We start from the raw sequence: 22,352 nt of genomic DNA, 5'->3' as shown, positions 1-22,352 counted from the left end.
ATGAAGAAAGTCCTGAATTCAAATCTTACAGAATAAATAATAAAACACTTATGCATGTTACTCATTGTCCTACTTAGTTAGCTATTCATGGACAGAAATAAGAATAAACTGATACAAACTGTATCTTCTTGAGGACAAGGATTAGGTCTTCTTTGTCTGTGGAGCAGTGTTGTGCTTAGGAGCCAGTGCTCCTAATTCATATCCAGTGCTGCTCATTACTAGCTGTGTGATGTTGTGGTCCCTTAACCTCTCCATACCTGTTTCCTCATGTATAAAAGAATAATGCTAGAACCTTCCTCATGGAATCATTGTAAATAACAAATTAGGGATGCCTGGGTGGCTCAGTGATTGAGCATCTGCCTTCAGCTCAGGTTATGATTCTGGGGTCCTGGGATCGAGTCCTGCATTGGGTTCCCTGAGGAGAGCCTGGTTCTCCCTCTGCCTGTGTCTCTGCCTCTCTGTGTGTGCCTCTCATGAATAAATAAATAAAATATTTTTAAAAACCCACAACCAGGGGATCCCTGGGTGGCGCAGTGGTTTGGCGCTTGCCTTTGGCCCAGGGCGCGATCCTGGAGACCCGGGATCGAATCCCACATCAGGCTCCCGGTGCATGGAGCCTGCTTCTCCCTCTGCCTATGTCTCTGCCTCTCTCTCTCTCTCTGTGACTATCATAAATAAATAAAAATTAAAAAAAAAAACAACCCACAACCAATTAGATATACTATAGAAGTTATTTAGAACAGCTCCTGGCACATAAATACTATAAATATGTTAACAACTAGTACAGCTATCATCATCCACCTCCTCCTCCTTGTCATCATTATTTGAATCCTCTCAAAGTAGGTACAACAACAGTGTTTACCACATTATAAGTGCTCACTAAATATGTATTGGCCGAATGAATGATGAGTAGACATTTCAAATCAAAGGCACAGTCCCTACCCTTCATTTACTGTATTTGGAGTGACTAAGATGGTATTTAAAAGGATTTGAACTTTGATATCAGATGACTTGATTTCAAACCCTGAGGGGACTACTTCATCCATATATTTATATTAAAATAATTTGACCCCCTCCACCCCGAGCCTCTGTTTCCATAGGCAGTGACAATTAGCTGACACCTATGCCAGGCACCATCATAGTGCTTCATGACAGATGCTCAAGAGATGTTTCTCCCTCTGCCATCTTCCCTCTCAAAAGGTAGTTACCAATTTAGTGACAGACACAATAAGATTTCTGGTACTTAGAAAAGGGAGATCAGGAAAGATGAATCATGGGGAAGTCTGGGAAGCTTTCTTGGAAGAGATAACCCAGAATTGGATATAGAATGGTGAGAGGATGTCAACATTCTGAAAAGGAGGGGAGGAATGGTGTCATGGGAGCGAGGCACAAATCAAGAACTGGAGCACAGGTAACCACTTTGGCAGGAGCAGGGGGCTGTGTAAAAATCATTAAAGGAGAAGACAAGCACAAATGATAATATTTGTGAGTTTGAAATTTGAAAGTCTTCTTTAAGAAATAGGAAGTCTGCTGGACCCTTGAGCCCAGATAGGTGTGCACATGGTGCATGGGAAGTTCAGTCAGCTAGCTGTGCACACCAAGTTGAGGCAAGACTGACAGAAGTAATTGCACTAGATGATGAGATAGCCTGAAATTGTGAAGTGGGAGAAAAGCACAGAAATAAGATGCATCATCTCTCAAACAGAGTCAGGTTGCTGCATATAAGGGTAGAGGGAAGAACAGAGCCATTTTGAGTCAGAATAAAGAACAGCAAAGTAAAAAGGAGAAAAAAAGACTTTAATTAGAGATCTGACCCTGCTTGAGATAGAAAATAAGACTTTTCCATATATGTCACAGAGACTTATAAGCCAAGAAACTATTGATTTATCATTTGTTACGCAAAACAGACTTTCAATATGTGGATTAAGCAAAATGTTAACTGATAACCAAAGTTAGGACAATGCATGTTTCTTGGTTCTAAGAAATCAAATTGCAGCCATTAAGTAAATAGTATCTGCCCAATGTGTATTATATTATGCCTGCAAAGGAAATAATTTTCCTGATGTCTAAAGGAAAACAAATATTTGGACAAAGTATTTTTGAAAGGATATGAATTTGAATTACATTAGAAAGTATTTTAATTGCAAAACAATTTGCATAAATAAGCACTAATCTATCAAAATTCATTTTGCAATCACTTATTCATTACAGATTTAATAGTCAATTTCCTGAGAAATGCCAGAAAGATTGGCTTGTCACACAAGTCACACAGATGGCCAGTGTGTATTATAATCTGTTTGCCCAAAATTATCTCAACCACTTTTACCAAATTAGTGCATTATTTAATTTTTTTTTTTAAGAAAATCTAGACCCCACTTAATAATTCATTCAACCAACACTAAATGTCCACCACAAAGTAAAAGGTGACAGTCCCAGGTTAATGGACTGGGTAATGGACAGTCCTTCCAAGGGTCTCTAACTCAAATTGTAAATAGGATCTTAGTTGTTTAATTGAGGCTTTTCTACACAATGAAAGTGGAGATAATTGCTTTCTTAATTTGCAGAGGCAAATGGTACTGTTTACTTCTTTAGAGCTGTTAACGTAGCTAGGGAAATTTGGGAATTTGAACAAGGCAAACTGATTCTGTTTTCAAGAGTAATTATTTCATTCTTCTCCTTCCCTTTACAAACTCTTTAAATTGAACTAAGTAAGTTTAATTCTATAAAAAATAATTATTCATTTAAGCTTTCATATGATTTCTTTATATTTTTAACTTCCTAAAACTTGTAACTTCCTCTATAGTGACAGGAATGATGCATGCTATATCCTAGAATTTAGGAAGACTGAATATTAAAAAGTTATACATAAAAGCTTGGATTTGAACCTCTATTATAAATAAAAAATATGAAAAAATGCATTTGATATATTTTACCATGTGTCACCTTTCATTTGCAAATTATTCACCTATTATCATTCTAAGTCAATTCTGTCTTGGGAGAACAGAAAATGTAGTGACATGTGGCTCCTACAAACTTGAAAATAGCCTACAATGTTAACATATTAATTTAGATTATCAACATCACCACTATCATCATTACTAAATTAATATGTTCCGGTCACTATATGCTTTATATACAATATCTTATTTCTCACAACAATGCTGGGAGGTACAATATATTATCTCTATTTTGCAGATGAGCAAACCAAGGCTTAGGAAGATCAAATAAATTGCTCATGGTGGTACAGCTTATCAGAGTTGGGGTTCAGTCTTAGGCTGTGTGACTCCACAGACCACAATCCATAGTTATGCTGCCTCTTGATATGATTTTTAAGATTTTATTAATCAGAAAGCATAACTAAGATAAGATGGAGCCCTGACTCTAATTAGGAGGAGGAAAGGATTCTATGATTTTTACTCGGAACTACATGTAAAGGTATAATTTTAGAGCATGCCAGATTGGACTACCTAGTAATTATCCAACTTAGTGAACAGAACCATAGTAGGAAGAGTTTCTAAACAGAACTTTCAGCAAAAATACAAGTTTCCTAAGTAAGCCCACATCCGTCTGACCGAAAGCAAGTTTCACAATCATTTCCATTGGTCTTGGCTTTCAAATCTATTGTCTGTCTTCCTTTCACACAATGGAAATGTGTGTAATATGCATACAAGTTCCTGGTAGAACTTTTACAAAAATATTTTTGTAAACAGCTTTGGAAAAAAAATGATAACTCATTTATTTTTCAAAATGTTTCATGCAAAAAATATTTCCAGTTAAAATCAGCACCTCTCTCCAATAGATGTTGTCATCTAAAATCTTATTTTATATATTCATGAGACTTAGAGGATATTCTGCTTTCTGGATTTGTTTTCTTTCATGAAATTACCACTGCATTCAATGTTTTAATGAAATAAAGGCAGTATATTTGTAGCCCTAGAACCCAGGTGTATACCAAACTCTCATATTCCACATTGTTGCTCTGAACCATTGACCTCCCTCTTCAAGAAGAGTATGTTGTCAAATACACAAAGGACACCAAATGTTTGTAGGGAAAAGTGAAAAAACTTGAAGGATTTTTCAACATCCACTAATAGCCTATATGTTACAAAAAGCTTTGCATCCAAAATAAACTCTGACATTTGAGAATAACAGCCTAATATTAATCAGAAATGGAGTCCCGGCAAAGCTATCTACCAGCAAACCTCACACAGAACACCAACATTCAAGATGGGGAAGAAAAGTCACTTATTTTTCTGATTCTATGTTCTTACAAGGTTTAAAAAGCTAGTGAATTATATACCCAAACTATTTTCTAAGAATATAGCTCATAAAAAAAGAATATAGTTCATAAAAAAAAGACTATAGTTCATAAAGAACTAATTCCTATACAGCTGATATTTATGGGCACTGATTTAGTCAACGTGAAGTATAATTTAAACTTTTGTCTTGCTTAAATTGAAGATCCAATGCTATCACCCTGCTGCTTTCCCAATCAGAATCATTATACTCCAAGCACAAGCAACTTGTGCACTGATGGATGACCTAGTTGCCACTAAGTGTTACTTGGAAAACATTAAAAAAGAATAATTAGCCTAATAGTTTTCTTCAGCTTACTGGTTCCTGATATTCCACCATTACCAATCATTAAAAGAAAAATGGCCCCTTCATTTTGTCCTCTTTTAAGATGCAAATATTCTTTTTTTTAATGACTTTTTTTTTAAATTTTTATTTATTTATTATAGTCACACAGAGAGAGAGAGGCAGAGACACAGGCAGAGGGAGAAGCAGGCTCCATGCACCGGGAGCCCGACGTTGGATTCGATTCCGGGTCTCCAGGATCGCGCCCTGGGCCAAAGGCAGGCGCCAAACCGCTGTGCCACCCAGGGATCCCCAGATGCAAATATTCTTTAAGGCACAAAAAATTTATTCCCTGTAACACTTTCTTGAGAATCCTTGGATTTCTCTTTGCCTTAACAAGAGAAATTCAGGCTCCAGATGGAGCAACGAGTTTTGGGAAAGGACTCTAGGATGGAAGCCAGTGGTAGAAAGAGGCAAAATGAGGTGCTGGATTCAGTAACTTTATAAACGTTGTCTATAATTTTCATGAAAGCCCTAGAGGGTGCATTTTATTTGCATTTGACAGACGAGTAAATAATGTTTGAGAGGTTCCAAACCAAAACCTGTCTTTCTTCAAAACTCATGTTCTTTCCCCTTCCATGGTAAGCTACTATTAGAAGGAGATAGTATACAGAGAGTGACTGGAGTGGAGACCTACATAATCAACAAGGACATTCTCTATAGAATTAAGATGCTTTTTTATTTGTCTAAAGTCACATAGGCAATTGACTGAATACCTGACTGCTCATAAAATTCTTAAGAGCTTTATAGAAATAGAAAATAATACAGGATTTTGATTCAGAAAAAAAGGGATAAAGTCTCAGACTGTCCGTGTGTAACTTTAGTATGTTAATCTGAGTCTCAGTTTCCCTTAGGATAATCTCATAAAAGTATTATTTTTTAATATTTTATTTATTTATTCATGAGAAACAAAGGGAGAGAGGGGTAGAGACACAGGCAGAGAGAGAAGCCAATTCCATGCAGGGAGCCTGATGCGGGACTTGATCCCAGATCTCCAGGATCACACCTGGGCTGAAGGCAGACGCTCAACTGCTGAGCCACCCAGGTGTCCCTGTATTATTTTTTATACAACTTAATTTTACTATATTTGAAAATATCTCAAAGACCACTCAAAATTTATAGTTCCAAAATCTTTGTCACACCAAAGAGCCAAGTACAGGCAATATCAAACAATTTGAAGAACTATCTAAAAAATTGACATGTTTTTAAAAAATTTTCTGGCAGAAGAGTTAGGTAACTTGTGCAAGGCTGTATTCACTCTCTGACTGCATAATATGTATTAACTTTCAATATATTTTCCACTATAACATATACTAAAGAATATGAATATATAAAGTTTGTGTATATATTTATATACAAGACTAGATTTCAAACTCTACTGGAGAAAAAAAAATCACGGGATAAAAAAAATCCAGGATGCAAGATACTCTATGTAATTTGGAATATCCTTTTATACTTACCTTTGCATTTGTGTTTGACACTTTTTGTAACTTGCACCATTTTGAAACAGTAAATCACACTATAAAAAATGACAGTATAAAGTTGAAAAGTTATGTTGCTTTCTGATCCTCAAAAAGATAATCTTATACTGATGTAAAGTGTAGCCTAAAATAAATTGCAGTAATCTAGCATTTATTTTAGTTATCTTTCCCAGATTTAAAAAGTAATCAGAAATGTCTGCCATATAATTATCTAAAGGATACAAATATTCCCTTAAAAATAAGGAGACAATCAGGTTAATAGCAATATTGTGGGAAAGTAGTTAATCCCCCAGAATTGTTACGTCATTTTCACTGACTGCCTGAAAGCAAGTAACCTGCTCAACTGGAGAGCTTATAGGGGCAGGGAATAGAGAAGAATGGATTGGAGTACCCTATGTCTAAGACTCATGACATTCCACATTTAGTGGTATGAACTCGTCAATTAAATAGTAAGAGACTGATGACTCAGTAATGCTAATTTATTAAATATGTTTTACTTGGAAACATACTGCACTGAATTTTAGTTGAAACTATGTAGTATTGATTCATGCTGTGATATCCTCCAGATTATCTACATAAGGCGTGTTCCTGAATGTCAGACATGGTCACCCATAGTTTACTAGGCTGCAGACAATCCCTGCCCCCAGCGACGGGCCACAGCCCTTCCTACAATAGTTCCTATGTTCTCTTCTGGTCCTTGGAAACGTCTGTTAATGAGAATGAAGCTCACTATACCTGAAAGTAACACAAAAATTTTCAACAAAATAAAATTACTCAATTTTAAACATCTGCTCTCTCTTTTGACTTCCCTCTCTTAGACTGGTTGAATTGTTATTATTCTATTTTACTGGTTCTCTCATTTCCTGGATAAATTTGTTCAGATGTTTGGACATTTTTCTCTATCACCCACACTCGCTCACTAACCAAACTCCAGTTTGTCCAACATCCATGAGGGTTCTCTCTAGAGGCACTTCAAATAAAGAGTTCTTTAGAACTAGAAATAGATTTTTCTCTTCCCAGTAAGGAAATAGTTTCCTTAGTGACTAGATAATCATTTGTATTTAATGAATAGAGTTATTTTTCCAGGGAATTTTAAATGATAACATTTAAAACCACATTCAGTCTGAAATTTCTCATCCTATCACCTTCCAATCTGGGTGAATCATGACAGAAAAAATATTTCTTCTATCAACATGTGAGACAATTCCTTCAGAATGAGCCTGACCTAGATTTCAGGTGGTAAAGGAAACTAATGAATTTACTGAATTTACTGAAGAAGAAAATCAAATATACAATCATTAAACTATCCGTGTCTTCATCAATCTGTCTTAGAAACATAGGTAGGACTGAATGAGACTTCTCAAAATGTTTGAATATTTGAAGTAATAATTTTAAGAATAAATTTGGAATATACTAAGATAAATAAGAAAAGATAAGATAAAATAATAAGATATAATAAGATAATAAGAAACCCACAAGAAAGCAAATACAGATCACAAATAACTCCCTTTTAAAAGGCACAATAATAGGGGATCCCTGGGTGGCTCAGTGGTTTAGCACCACCTTCAGCCCAGGGCATGATCCTGGAGACCCGGGATCAAGTCTCACGTCAGGCTCCCTGCATGGAGCCTGCTTCTCCCTCTGCCTCTCTCTCTCTCTCTCTCTCTGTCTTTCATGAATAAATAAATAATAAATAAATAAATAAACCTTTATTTTTTTTTAAAGATTTTTTAATTCTTTTTTTTTTTATTTTTTTTTTTATTTATTTATGATAGTCACACACACACAGAGAGAGAGAGAGAGGCAGAGACACAGGCAGAGGGAGAAGCAGGCTTCATGCACCGGGAGCCCGATGTGGGACTCGATCCCGGGTCTCCAGGATCACGCCCTGGGCCAAAGGCAGGCGCCAAACCGCTGCGCCACCCAGGGATCCCATAAATAAACCTTTAAAAATAAAAAATTAAAAGGCACAATAATAGAAGTCACCAAATGTGGAATGCCAAATTCATTTAATGCTAACATTCAAAAACTCCAAAAATCAGACGGTGATATAATCCCACATCTCTATAATATGGTAACAATTGAAAATAATGATAGAATCATTTAAAATAAAGGTCTAGCAGCAAAATTTATATACGTCCAAAAAAAGTGTTTGCCTTAAATACAGTGTATTTTAATTATACTTAATTTAAAATAAATATTCTGCTTGGGGCCACATGAAATGCTGGAAAGATTTTGTCACTGCATTGCATTGAAATTATATAAGTCCTTTGATATTGAGGAACATTTCTTATTTATATGTGCACCACCAGACGTAGAATAATGCCTGCCTCACAGAACAATGAAAACCACCTGCCCTAGTGTCCACTGCCTAAGTGCATACTCACAGACCTCACTCCTCATACTCCAAAACAAACTTTAGGGTGGATCAACAAAACGTAAAGTTTTAGCAAGTTCTCCAGATGTTTCTTATGCACACTGCGGTTTGATAGCTACTAACATAAAGACCTACTCAATAAATGTTTGGTGACTTTAAGGCACCAATGTGTAGAATGTACAAGAAGTACATTCAAATTTACCATTGGAAAAATGTTACCTGGATACTAAGCCCAGTATCTTCCCTCAGAGAGACTGATAACACTAAATCACCATATTTTTCATTCTTGTTTTCATTGATTAATATCAAAAATTCAAATTGTATCTGTTCCACCTCCCAAATCCCATCACTCAGGAATCTCCTTTGTATAATCAGAAAATTCCTTTGAGTATTCAATCTCTTTTTCTAGCTTTCCCTTCTCCATGCTAGCCTTAATTTGCCTGAAGATATCCATTTCTCTGCCACCCTTTCAAGTGATGGCTCAAACCAAGTACCTCAGGATGCAGAGGGAATGTTGGTATTATGAACTGAATGTTTAGGTCTCCAAAATTCATATATCATAGTCCAGTGTGATGGTATTTGAAGGTAGATTTAAGAGATAATTAGGTCATGACAATTGAGTCCATCATGAATAGGGTCAGTGTCCTTATAAAAAGAGACATTAGAAAGCTTTCATCCTGTCCCTTTGCCATGTGAAGATAAAACAGGAAAGTGGCCCTCTGCAAGCCATGAAGATGGTCTTCAACAGGAACTGAATCTGCCAGTATCTTGATCTTGGACTTCTCAGCCTTCAAAACGTGAGGAAAAGGTATTTGTTCTTTAAGCCACTCAGTCTAAGATGTTGGTCTCCTAATGGTCCTTCACTGCCACTAATAAAGAGGCTGGAGCTGTTAGCCAGGTGAGAGATGATGTCAATTTAGACTGGAATTTGCAGCCCTGGGGCTAGTGAAATGTGCTTAGCTTGAGATATCAGTGTTCCAGAAGACTCAGTGCTAAATTCTTTTTGAATTCTGTACCTTCTCTTTAGGCGGGTTCATCCATTTCCATTACCTCAATCACCACCTGCACTTGGATGATTTACCTTTACATTTCCTACTATCATCTGTCCTTTAAATTTTAGACTGTTATAACCAATTGACTATTTGGCATCTCCATTCAATTTTCTCAAAATCATTTCAAAATCACCATTTCAAAAGTTTAAGTGATGATTTTCTCCCCCCAAATTTAATCTTTTATAGTGTTTCTCATTTTAGAAATGGCACCACTGTCCATCCAATTGTACAGTGGTCATGGGCTCCTTATATTCTCTTATCTTCCTACATATAGTCTATTAGCAAGTCTTGTTTTACCTCCTAAATATTAGGCTTTTCTGCACATTTCACCAATCCCCTGGTCCAAGTCATCGTTTTCTCTTGCAATAGTTTAATAGCCGGTTTCCGTAAAAATCACTTTTATGGGGGGTGGGGGAGACCCGGACTCACAGAATAAACATTGATGTGGCAAAAAAAAAAAAAAAAATCACTTTTATTCCTCTAGTTACTTTTCCACAGTACAGTTAAGAGTGATCCTAACAAATGTCAATGGCTTTTCACTGCTTTTATGATAAGAACTTAAATTTTGAATGTTGTTACAACAAGGTCTCATCCTACATACCTTTCTAGTCATATTTCCTATCAGCACTACCATTAGACCCAGAAGAGGGACCTCTGCTGAACCCCACATTTTAGACATTTTTCCATATCAGAAACACATGCACACACACAAGCACACATATATATGTGCATATACAAGACATACTAAGAAGCACATGGGAGCTTCTGTCACTAGAATAGGAACCTAATTCTGCACAGTGCAAATCATTTCCTTAAAAATCTACTTCAGGATTGATACTCATGATTGTTATTCACGATTGATACTCAAATGTTGAACATTTCTCCACATCTCCTCCACTATGTCTTCAAAACAAAAGGCAATGGCCTCCAAATGCCATGAAGATTTATAGATAGCTTACAACCACTGCTAATGGCAGAACACTGCCTGTGAATGCAGAGAGGATTTCAGCAATGCAAACTCTTAGATAAGAGATAAATCAATTAATTAGTCATACTCTCTTCTCTGATAGCAAGAATATAATAGATTGATGTATCATTTTGCAATATTTGAATATTTTATAAATATTTCTCTTGATAGGCTGTACCTACATGAGGGCAGGGGTTGTACCTTTTTTTTTCTTTGCCCATGCTAGTGTATAGCATTACCACATACTGAATAATGAATACTTGTTGATTAGATAAAGGAATAGATTTAGAATAAGACAGAAGTGGTGGAGGACCTTGGGCAAGTCATTTTAACCTATCTCTTAATTTATTATCTTAAAAGAGGATAGATAGCTACCTTATAAGGTTGTTTATGACTGTAACAACATAATGCCATGAAGAATACAAGAACCCTGCACATGGTGATTCAATGAATTATAAAGGATGATGTTGCTCTTCACATATCCATGAGTTCCCAGATCCTACCACATGTATTAATGCTGTGCTTCTTTTTCCAAATTTTCAGAACAGATTGCCTGGAAACTAAATCGTAGTGTGCAATTACACTGGAAAAATAACTTGATACCTCTTTTGTTATTTCTGCCAGATTTTGTTTCAAAAGATAATAAATAATAACGAATCAGTACAGCTGAATTTTAATTACAGAGAAGGCATTTTATTGAATGACTCTATTGGGCTGACACAATATTGATCCTATTGCCTCCCTTGACTCCTCATTTATAACTTAAAACTTTCATTCTCTTTTGTTTATTTGCAGATGGCATTTGAGAAGTATATCAGAAAATCACATTTGAAAAAAAAAGAAAATCACATTTGAAATTATATTCTTCACTGGAAGGCATTTATTGTTAATTACTGTTACATTTACCATACTGATCTTCCAACATGATTCTAACTACATTTGTCTGAATAGATATCGCTTCCAAAATTCTGGCTCTCAGTCCCTTGATCCCCTTTCTCCTCCAATAACTTCATCCTTCATACTGCCTCAACCACTCACTCTCATGGTCATAGCCTAGAAATTGTCACTACCAATGTTTATAGACCTACCAAAATCTCAATTTCTAACTATTCTTCTCCATCCTCAAAACTCCAACATTTTGCTGCCTATCCTCACACTCATTGGTGCCCTTGCTTCCTTTTGCTCTGAAAAAATAGAAGTATTCCTTCATTGTCTTTTCAACACAGCAGCTAGATTGATCTTGTTAGAGTGTAAGTCGGATAATGCCATTCCTTTGATGAGAAACTACTTTCATGTCTTATGGTCAGTACAAAAGCCACACCCTATAAAGCCTAAGAGTAAAGTGTTAAAAAAAAAAAGTACTATTAATAAGTGGACTAGGACAACAGGCATGAATCAGGAATCTTCCAAGCAAACTGAGAAGTATATTTCACCCACCTGGGTCTTAAACATTCTCCAAGGTATCTTCTCCATTTGTTCTCTCACCTCCTTCAAATCTAGACCTTCTATTGGGCCAAGTTCAACAGTATTTTTATAAAACTAAGATATTTCTCATTATGCCAGACATGTAATGTCTAAATATAATTCAAAGTACTGGAATAAATATGAATTAATTTAAGTAGAGCTTATTTATTGACATAATAATTGTCTTTTGTAATGATTTTTTCTGTTGTCAAATATATAATATTATATTTTAAGAGTTTATATTATTTACTTACCTCTATGAGAGGGAGATTCTCAAGGGCAAGACTCCATTAAATCTATCTACCATGTGACTTGGCACTAAGTAGATTCTAAAAGGTTTAATGTATGAATAAGTATAATGACTTTAACTGGCAAATCCATGGAGTATTTTACACTGTTTAATATTTCTAATTGCTGTCTATTATCTTTATTTTATGAAAGATGTTAAAAGTTGCCATACATTTTCACAAGGTACTTATTTAAACTGCCAAACAAAACCAAAAAGAAAGCTATAATCCAGAGCATAGAGAAATTCACAATAATACTTGAAGCTTTTAAAAATACTCTCAGTCAGGGAGCCTGGGTGGTTCAGTCTGGTTAAGCACGGGACTCTAGATACTGGCTCAGGTCATGGCATCTAGCTCCACCTAGGACTTCCCATTTAGCGGAGAGTCTGCTTAAGATTTTTTCCCTTTACCTCTACCCCTTCCCCTCATTCAAAAATATTCTTTCTCGGGATCCCTGGGTGGCGCAGTGGTTTGGCGCCTGCCTTTGGCCCAGGGCGCGATCCTGGAGACCCGGGATCGAATCCCACATCGGGCTCCCGGTGCATGGAGCCTGCTTCTCCCTCTGCCTGTGTCTCTGCCTCTCTCTCGCTCTCTGTGACTATCATAAATTAAAAAAAAAAAAAAAAAAAAAAAAAAAAAAAAAAAAAATATTCTTTCTCTAAAATAAATAAATAAATCTTAAAAAGTAAATAAATAAAATATAAATAATCTTGGTAATTTAGTAAACAATGAGATTTTTAAAAAGGTAAAAATAAAATACCTATATCTACCAATTTTAAGCAATGAAATGTTTATATATCCAACAAGAACAAAATATGCATTTTTAAAAAGTGTACATAGAATACTCACCAATATAAGAATGTGTTGGGCTATAATATATTCTTAATAAATTTTAAAAGACTGATATTTTACAGAGCATGTTCTCTGATCACAACAGAATTTAACTAATAAAAATATATCTGGAAAATTTCCCAAACATTTAGAATTTAAACTACTAATTTCTAAGTAGCCCTTAGATTTAAAAAAAAAACTTCATGGAAAATAAATATTTTGAACTGAATGGCAAAAGAATCATGTGTATGTGTGTATGTGTGTGTGTAAATTTGTGAACTATTACTAGAGGAGTGTTTAGAAAAAAATTATATATTTAAATGCTTATAGATAAAGGGGGAAATTAAAATCAATTACCTAAGTATCTCCCAACAAAAGTTAGAAAAAAATAATTAAACCCAAATTAAGCAGAAGGAATAAAGGAATCAATGAAACAGAAAATTGACAAATTATAGAAAAAATTATCAAAGACAATGTTGATTCTACAAAGATTGTAAGTCCTTTGAAGGGCTAATAAAGAAAAAATAGAGAAATACACATTACCAATATCAGGAATGAAAAAGAGATTGTCCCCACAGCTCCATAGATATTACAAGTATAATAAGTGAATATAATGAACGACATTATACCAACAAATTTAAAGGCATAAATATTGGGAAGAAAGAGGTAAAACTGCCTCAATTTGAAGATAATATGATAATACAAATACAAGTTTAAAAAACAACCAAAACTAGTATGTGAATTAAAAAGACTGCAAGATACAAGGTTACATACAAAATATAATTCTATTCCTATATACCAACAACAAACATATGGGAAACAAAATTTTTTTAAAAGTTTATTTACCATATGATAAAGAACTTAATACATATGGGAATAAATTTAACAAAATACACATAAGACCTCAAAAAAAAAAAAAAACCCACAAAGCATTTCTGAAACTAAAGACCTAAAAAAAGATAGGTATACCTTGTTCATTGATAGAAATGTATGATATTGTTAGAATGTCACTTCTTCTCAAATTGATTTATAGATTCAATACCCAAGCAGGATTTTTTAAATACAAAGAAGCTGCTCCTAAAATTTATATAAAAATGCATAGGCAAAACAATGTTGTAAAAGAACAAATTTGGAGGACTTGTACCTCCTGACTTTAAGACTTACTGCAAAAAAAAAAAAAAAAAAGACTTACTGCAAAACCACAGTACTGAAATCACTTTAGGATTTCTAAGGATAGACAAATTGAGAATAAAGTCCAGAAAAAGACCCATGATTATCAATTGATTTTTGACAAAGACGCTGAAGCAATTAAATGGAGAAAGGAAAATCTCTTTGATCAATGAGACAGAAAACTCCTACTTACACAACATATAACTGTCAATTTGAGAAAAATCATAGATAGAAGTGAAAATCCCACTGTTCATAAGTTTTTAGAAGAAAATATAGGAGAACAACTTTATGACTTGAGAGTATAGAAATATTTAGAACTAGTAATAGTAACAGAAAATAATTTAGAACAGAAAATAGTAACAATAAAAGAAGATACTAACATATTGGCCCTCTTCAGTGTTGAAATACCTGTTCTCAAAAGACATTGTTCAGAAATGGATAGTCAATCAAACAACAGGAGAAAATATTCACAAGACATATATCTTACAAAGAACATGTGTCCAGAATACATTAAGACCACTCAGGATGCCTGGGTGGCTCAGTGATTGAGCATCTGCCTTTGGCTCAGGGTGTGATCCTGGAGTCCCAGGATTGAGTCCTGCATCAAGCTCCCTGCATGGAGCCTGCTTCTCCTTCCTCTGCCTGTGTCTCTGCCTCTTTCTGTGTCTCTCATGAATAAATAAATAAAAATCTTTTTAAAAAGTCCTACCACCCAATAATAAAAAGACAAACAACTGAATTTTTAAATGAGCAAATATGAACAAAGACTTTACAAAGAAAGATGTAAAAAGCCAACTAGCACATCAAAAACTTTTCAACATCATTACACAATGGGATATTCAAATTAAAGTCACAATAAAATACTATTTTATTCCCATTACAATAGCTAAAATTAAATAAACTGAAAATATCAAGTGATGCACAGGATGCAGATTAATTGAAACTCCCCTATGTTGCTGATAAGAATGTAAATGATACAATTCTCTAAAGAAGTGTTTCTCAGTTTCCTGTAAAGTTAAATATCTCCCCCTAAAATTAAATATCTTCCAACTTCCACTTCCATTTATTCAAGAGAAATGAAAACATCTGTCCACATAAAGACATGTACACAAATATTCATAGTAGCTTCACTGTAGCTCTAAGATGAAAAAACTCAAATGTCCATTAATAGAATACATAATTTATAGTATATTCTACATACTATAATTTATAGTATATAGTATATTCATAATTTATAGTATATAGTATATAGTATATTCACAGAATGGAATACATTTCAGCAACAAAACAGAACTGTTTGTTTATAATCAGAATTACTGATTATAAAAAATGAATAAAACAGATATTGTGCTGTGTTTAAGAGGTTGAATATAAAATAGCACATATATATGAAATTCTAGAAATTTAATTAAATCAAATTAATCTTTGGTGAATAAATCAGAGGAAAAAAGTTGCATGGGTGGAAAGGATGAATGAATGAATTCATATTCATATTCTGTATGAATATGCAGATCTGAAAGACCTGTTCCCTATTCTCAATGAATTAGCACAAAATACAATAAGGAACTCTGGAGTGTACCTAACTCAGCCTGAAAGTGGATGTGTCTCAATAATTTAGTGAAGATGTCCAGTAAAAGTTAATTATGGCTTGCTGAGTTTTGAAGACACAATAAGATCTATGCAGGTAAAAAAAGGAAGGGAAGATATTTATGGGAAAAGAAGCAGCAAAAAGTGAAGGTGAAGAAGTAGGGGAAAATATGGATGTTTGAGAAACCTCAAAGATTTGATAAACTTGAAGCAAAAGTTGACCAAGAGAGTGTGATGAAAAATGAGACTGAATAGTTTATCAGGGACCTGATAATAAGGAGCCAAGAATGCCATGGCCAGATAGCAATGATTTGGGATTCTATCCAAGCAGCTATGGAAAACCAGTTAGGAAATATTAACTGGGAGGTGATATGATCAAGTTTATAAAAGAACATTATTCTGGTGGGTGATATTAAATGCATTCAGAATAGTCATAAATTCAATGCAGATATCTTGAAACCCTGAGCTAAGTTGATGATTAAGGAGAATAATATAGTTGTACACTTTTCCCCCTTTTATCCACATTTCCATCAATAACCCATAAAACTAAAATACTACACACACACACACACACACACACACACACACACACTGGAAAGTGGCTTCCAAGATGCCATTGAAGAAAAGAAATGACCTTGGGGGATAGGCTTACACATAGAAGAGTTGATTGCCCTCTTCCCACCATAGTCCTCCATACTGTAAGCAAACCATGTCAGAGCTCTGAGTTTGTCTTTTTAATTTTTTTTTTTACTGAGATATAAAGACCTATAATATTGTATAAGTTAAAGTTGTACTATGTGTTGATCCGATACACATATAGTACAATATGATTACCATCTTAGTAGCTTTGGCTAATATCTGTAACACATCACATAATTATCAGTTCTGTTTTGGGGATGAGAACATTTAAGATGTAGCCTTTTCACAACCATAAAGTATATAATACCATATCATTGACTATAATCGCTATGCTGCGCTTAAATCTCCAGAACTTACCTTCTGGTTGCAAGTTCAAAACCCTTTACCAATATCTCCCCAGTTCTCCCACCTGCCAGCCGCTGGTAATCATCATACTACTCTCTATTTTTAGATTCCACATATAACTGGATCAGTATTTGTCTTTCCCATCTGACGTATCTTGCTTAGTATAAAGCCCTTAAGGTCCATCCGTGCTGTTGCAAATGGCAGGATTTCCTTCCTTTTTGAGACAGGTCAGCAGGCACCTATCTTTTTATATATCTCTGTTTACATGTCTCTTTTCAGGGGTATGAGCAGGCTATGATTTCCTATGCTATGTGGTGGTTTCCCAGATGAGCTCTGAGATCAAGACCTTAGGTAAAGTAGTAGGAAGCCTCATTTTGACCACAGATTTAAGTTTCATTTTCCAATCTAGCTTTAACAATAATAAAGCTGGGATCCCTGGGTGGCGCAGCGGTTTGGCGCCTGCCTTCGGCCCAGGGCGCGATCCTGGAGACCCGGGATCGAATCCCACATCGGGCTCCCAGTGCATGGAGCCTGCTTCTCCCTCTGCCTGTGTCTCTGCCCCTCCCTCTCTCTCTCTCTCTCTCTCTCTCTCATAAATAAATAAAAATTAAAAAAAATTAAAAAAAAATAATAAAGCTAATATTTAAATTTTTACCTGAATGCCACATATAATTCTGTTTGATTCTCAGAGGGGTAAACAGATTTCATAGAACCAGATGACCAAAGGTGAAGATAAAGGTGGGAAGGAAAGTGGAAGGCAACCTGTCCATATAAGCCTGTCACGGCAGTTTCTTGACCACAGTCACAGAAAGCTGAGATTCAGTGAAAAGGTCAATGATTAATCTGGCTTGGAAAACAAATTTCCCTTTAACATAGTATCTTTGGTCTGAGTGGATTCAGGCAGAAATGCCTTGGCAGGACATTAAGGGACAAAAGCAGTGCCAGGACATATATCCTCAGCCCACTGTACTAATACAAGGCAAACAGACCTCTGTCTACTCCCTACCCATCACTCTTCCACAGTCAGTCAGCCAACGGTATGCCTAAAGGAAACAGCTTTATGAACAATACATGGTTACTGACTTCCCTGAAGGTAGGCTGAGACCTGGAAACCCCTGTCTCACATTAGGGACCCACCCAACAATAATTCACATTTCTGAGAAAAGCACTGGTAAGACATTAAATGGAATGCAAAAGGAATTTGTTATTTAAAGTAAAATAAAATAAGTGTCACTAACACCTCACATTGAGACCATACAGAAATGTATTCTATTTTTCCTTTTTTATCATTAGGATTTGAAATTTACACAGAGGCAAAATACAATGTTCCATCATCTGTTGGCTCAAATCTTTTCTAGCTCCCTCTGGAACTATGTCCTCATGTTGTGAAATTCAAAACTATGCAAAGAAGTTGTGTGCCGCGGATTGCAACTTTTCACATAACTTGCTGACTTCACTATTTTTTAAAATAATATTGAGGATATTGACTTGCTGACTTCACTATTTTTTAAAACAATATTGAAGTATCACATAATATATGAACTGAAATCAATATAGCACTTCCATAGAGAATGGGAATTTATGTCATCTTAATACATCCTGAGGAATAAAGCTTTTTAAAAAATATTAAGTCAGACAGAGAAAGACAGTACTGTATGGTACCAATTATATGTGAAATCTAAAAAAGTCAAACCTGTTAAAAATTGAGAGTAAATCAATGCCCAGAAATCAGTGGCATTTCTATACACTGACAATGAGACTGAAGAAAGAGAAATTAAGGAGTCAATCCCATTTATAATTGCACCCAAAAGCATAAGATACCTAGGAATAAACCTAGTCAAAGAGGTAAAGGATCTATACCCTAAAAACTATAGAACACTACTGAAAGAAATTGAGGAAGACACAAAGAGATGGAAAAATATTCCATGCTCATGGATTGGCAGAATTAATATTGTGAAAATGTCAATGTTACCCAGGGCAATATACACGTTTAATGCAATCCCTATCAAAATACCACGGACTTTCTTCAGAGTGTTGGAACAAATCATCTTAAGATTTGTATGGAATCAGAAAAGACCCCAAATAGCCAGGGGAATTTTAAAAAACAAAACCATAGCTGGGGGCATCACAATGCCAGATTTCAGGTTGTACTACAAAGCTGTGGTCATCAAGACAGTGTGGTACTGGCACAAAAACAGACACATAGATCAATGGAACAAAATAGAGAATCCAGAAGTGGACCCTCAACTCTATGGTCAACTAATATTCGACAAAGGAGGAAAAACTATCCATTGGAAGAAAGACAGTCACTTCAATAAATGGTGCTGGGAAAATTGGACATCCACATGCAGAAGAATGAAACTAGACCACTCTCTTTCACCATACACAAAGATAAACTCAAAATGGATGAGAAATCTAAATGTGAGACAAGAGTCCATCAAAATCCTAGAGGAGAACACAGGCAACACCCTTTTTGAACTTGGCCACAGTAACTTCTTGCAAGATACATCCACAAAGGCAAAAGAAACAAAAGCAAAAATGAACTATTGGGACTTCATCAAGATAAGAAGATTTTGCACAGCAAAGGATACAGTCAACAAAACTAAAAGACAACCTACGGAATGGGAGAAGATATTTGCAAATTACGTATCAAATAAAGGGCTTGTTTCCAAGATCTATAAAGAACTTATTAAACTCAACACCAAAGAAACAAATAATCCAATCATGAAATGGGCAAAAGACATGAAGAGAAATCTCACAGAGGAAGACATGGACATGGCCAACATGCACATGAGAAAATGCTCTGCATCACTTGCCATCAGGGAAATACAAATCAAAACCACAGTGAGATACCACCTCACACCAGTGAGAATGGGGAAAATTAACAAGGCAGGAAACCACAAATGTTTGAGAGGATGTGGAGAAAAGGGAACCCTCTTACACTGTTGGTGGGAATGTGAACTGGTGCAGCTACTGGAAAACTGGGTGGAGGTTCCTCAAAGAGTTAAAAATAGACCTGCCCTATGACCCAGCAATTGCACTGTTGGGGATTTACCCCAAAGATACAGATGCAATGAAACGCCGGGACACCTGCACCCCGATGTTTCTAGCAGCAATGTCCACAATAGCCAAACTGTGGAAGGAGCCTCGGTGTCCATCGAAAGATGAATGGATAAAGAAGATGTGGTTTATGTATACAATGGAATATTATTCAGCCATTAGAAACGACAAATACCCACCATTTGCTTCGATGTGGATGGAACTGGAGGATATTATGCTGAGTGAAATAAGTCAATCGGAGAAGGACAAACATTATATGGTCTCACTCATTTGGGGAATATAAATTATAATGAAAGGGAATAGAAGGGAAGGGAGAAGAAATGGGTAGGAAATATCAGGAAGGGACACAGAACTTGGAAGACTCCTAACTCTGGGAAACAACCTAGGGGTGGTGGAAGGGGAGGAGGGCAGGGGGTTGGGGTGACTGGTTGGTGGGCACTGAGGGGGGCACTTGACAGGATGAGCACTGGGTGTTATTCTGTATGTTGGCAAACTGAACACCAATAAAAAATAAATTTATTATAAAAAAAAAAGATTGAGAGTAAAATGGTGGTTACCAGAGGAAGGGGTAGGGGAGGTAAGAGTGATGGTGTTTAAAAGCTACAAACTTAAAAATAAATAAATAAAATAAAATAAAATAAAAGCTACAAACTTATAACTAGTAGTCAATAAGCCATAAAGAACTGATACATAGTATAATGAATATAGACAATAATATTATACTATGATTATGCCACGTGATAAATATCATTTGGCAATCATATAACAATATATGAATGTACCAAAGTAACATGTATACTGTACTTACACAATATTACATATCAAATTTATTGAATATTTTAAAAAATATACTAATGCTTAACTGGGTAAAGAAAATAAACACATGTCCTTGATAAATTTAATATTAATAAACTATACCACACATGATACTTTGCAATATTGACTGAAGTCTATTGATGTTTTATATATCTTACTATTTTTATAATCTGGAGTGCCATTACTTAAAAGAGTTTATTTCAACTACTTCTTGCTACTACTAATATAAAATAAAGAAATTTTTCACATAATCAATTTCTTGACTATTTTTCACATAAAAGAACCTTTGTGTTTTCTCCTCCCGAGGAGAGTAGGCATTGAAAGTGATGGCTTTCTACTTGGCTGCTTTTCTTTTACTTCTAATAAAATCACTGAATTTCAAAGAAAGCATTTAATCACCTGGCACACAGCTCTCAATCACTATTTGTTGAACGAATAAATGAATTAATGAATGCATATGATCTTGGTTTATTGATGCAGAGAGGAGAGGTATTTGGGTGAAAAACATAAAAGAATAACTTCCTTTTAATGAGTAAGGCTCCTATTTTTAAGATTTTATTTACTTATTCATGAGAGACACAGAGAGAGAGGCAGAGACACAGGCAGAGGGAGAAGCAGGTTCCTCAGTGGGGAACCCAAAGTGGGACACGATCCCTGGACTCCAGGATCACGCCCTGAGCTGATGGCAGACGTTCAACCACTGAGGCATCCAGGCATACCTAAGGTTCCTATTTTTAAAAAGAGAAATAAAATAGTAGAAAACTAGAAAGGAATATCACCTAACAGATTTTTTTTTTGTTCACTTACACACACAGATACACACACATACATGAACTAAGCCCATTTCTATCACCCCTCAAATAAAGCAAAAGTTGGATTATAAGAAAAGTTCTGTAAGTAGAAAAGGAAGAATTTCCATAAATGCTTTTTTGTATCCCAGAATACAAGGTTCTGGTTTTTACCCCTTACTTCAAAGAAGAATAAAGGTCAATCAACAGCCTCTAATATTTAGGGAAAAGGTGTTTGGAGAACACAGTCATCCAGTGCTGACATCTATACAGTGATCATATGTTTCTTAAAGTAAAACATGAATAGGATCTGGAAATCACATATCTTTTAAGTTCTTAATAATATATTCATATTCCAGGGTGCCTGGGTGGCTTAGTAGCTTGAACTTCCAACTCTTGGTCTCGGCTCAGGTTGTGATTTCCTTGGTCATGGGATTGAACCCCAAATCTGGCTCTGCACTCAGCATAGTGTCTTATTGGGATTCTCTCTCTCTCCCTCTGACACTCCAGCTCATGATCTCTCGCTCTCTAAAATAAAAAAATAGGGGGATCTCTGGGTGGCTCAGCGGTTTGGTGCCTGCCTTTGACCCAGGGTCCGATCCTGGAGCCCCAGGATCGAGTCCCGCGTCAGGTTCCCGGCATGGAGCCTGTTTCTCCCTTTGCCTGTGTCTCTGCCTCTCTCTCTCTATGTCTATCGTAAATAAATAAATAAATAAATAAATAAATAAATAAATAAATTCTTTAAAAAATAAAAAAATTAATAAATCTTTAAACATATATTTTCACATAATAAAACTTATTTTCATATTAAAAATATTATTCAATTGTCTCCACTGAACAGTAGAGACTA

The 22,352-nt window shown here is 35.4% G+C and overlaps 1 long non-coding RNA gene across 2 annotated transcripts in view; it reads right to left on the bottom strand.

The window, feature by feature from the left end:
- The window catches only part of LOC121497149, a 269,382-nt gene that overhangs the window by 110,056 nt on the left and 136,974 nt on the right, over positions 1-22,352 (bottom strand). Inside the window, exon 1 of one of the 2 annotated variants that reach the window (XR_005989412.1) lies at positions 17,494-17,620. The exons of the other annotated variant lie outside the window; for it this stretch is intronic. This is a non-coding gene — a long non-coding RNA (uncharacterized LOC121497149). Of the gene's footprint in view, positions 1-17,493; positions 17,621-22,352 lie in introns of those variants that run through there. 2 annotated transcript variants of the gene reach the window in all.

Source organism: Vulpes lagopus, chromosome 8 (genome assembly GCF_018345385.1).
Source record: "Vulpes lagopus strain Blue_001 chromosome 8, ASM1834538v1, whole genome shotgun sequence".
Classification (NCBI taxonomy): Eukaryota; Metazoa; Chordata; class Mammalia; order Carnivora; family Canidae; genus Vulpes; species Vulpes lagopus.
This window is presented reverse-complemented; position numbering and strand designations above follow the sequence as displayed.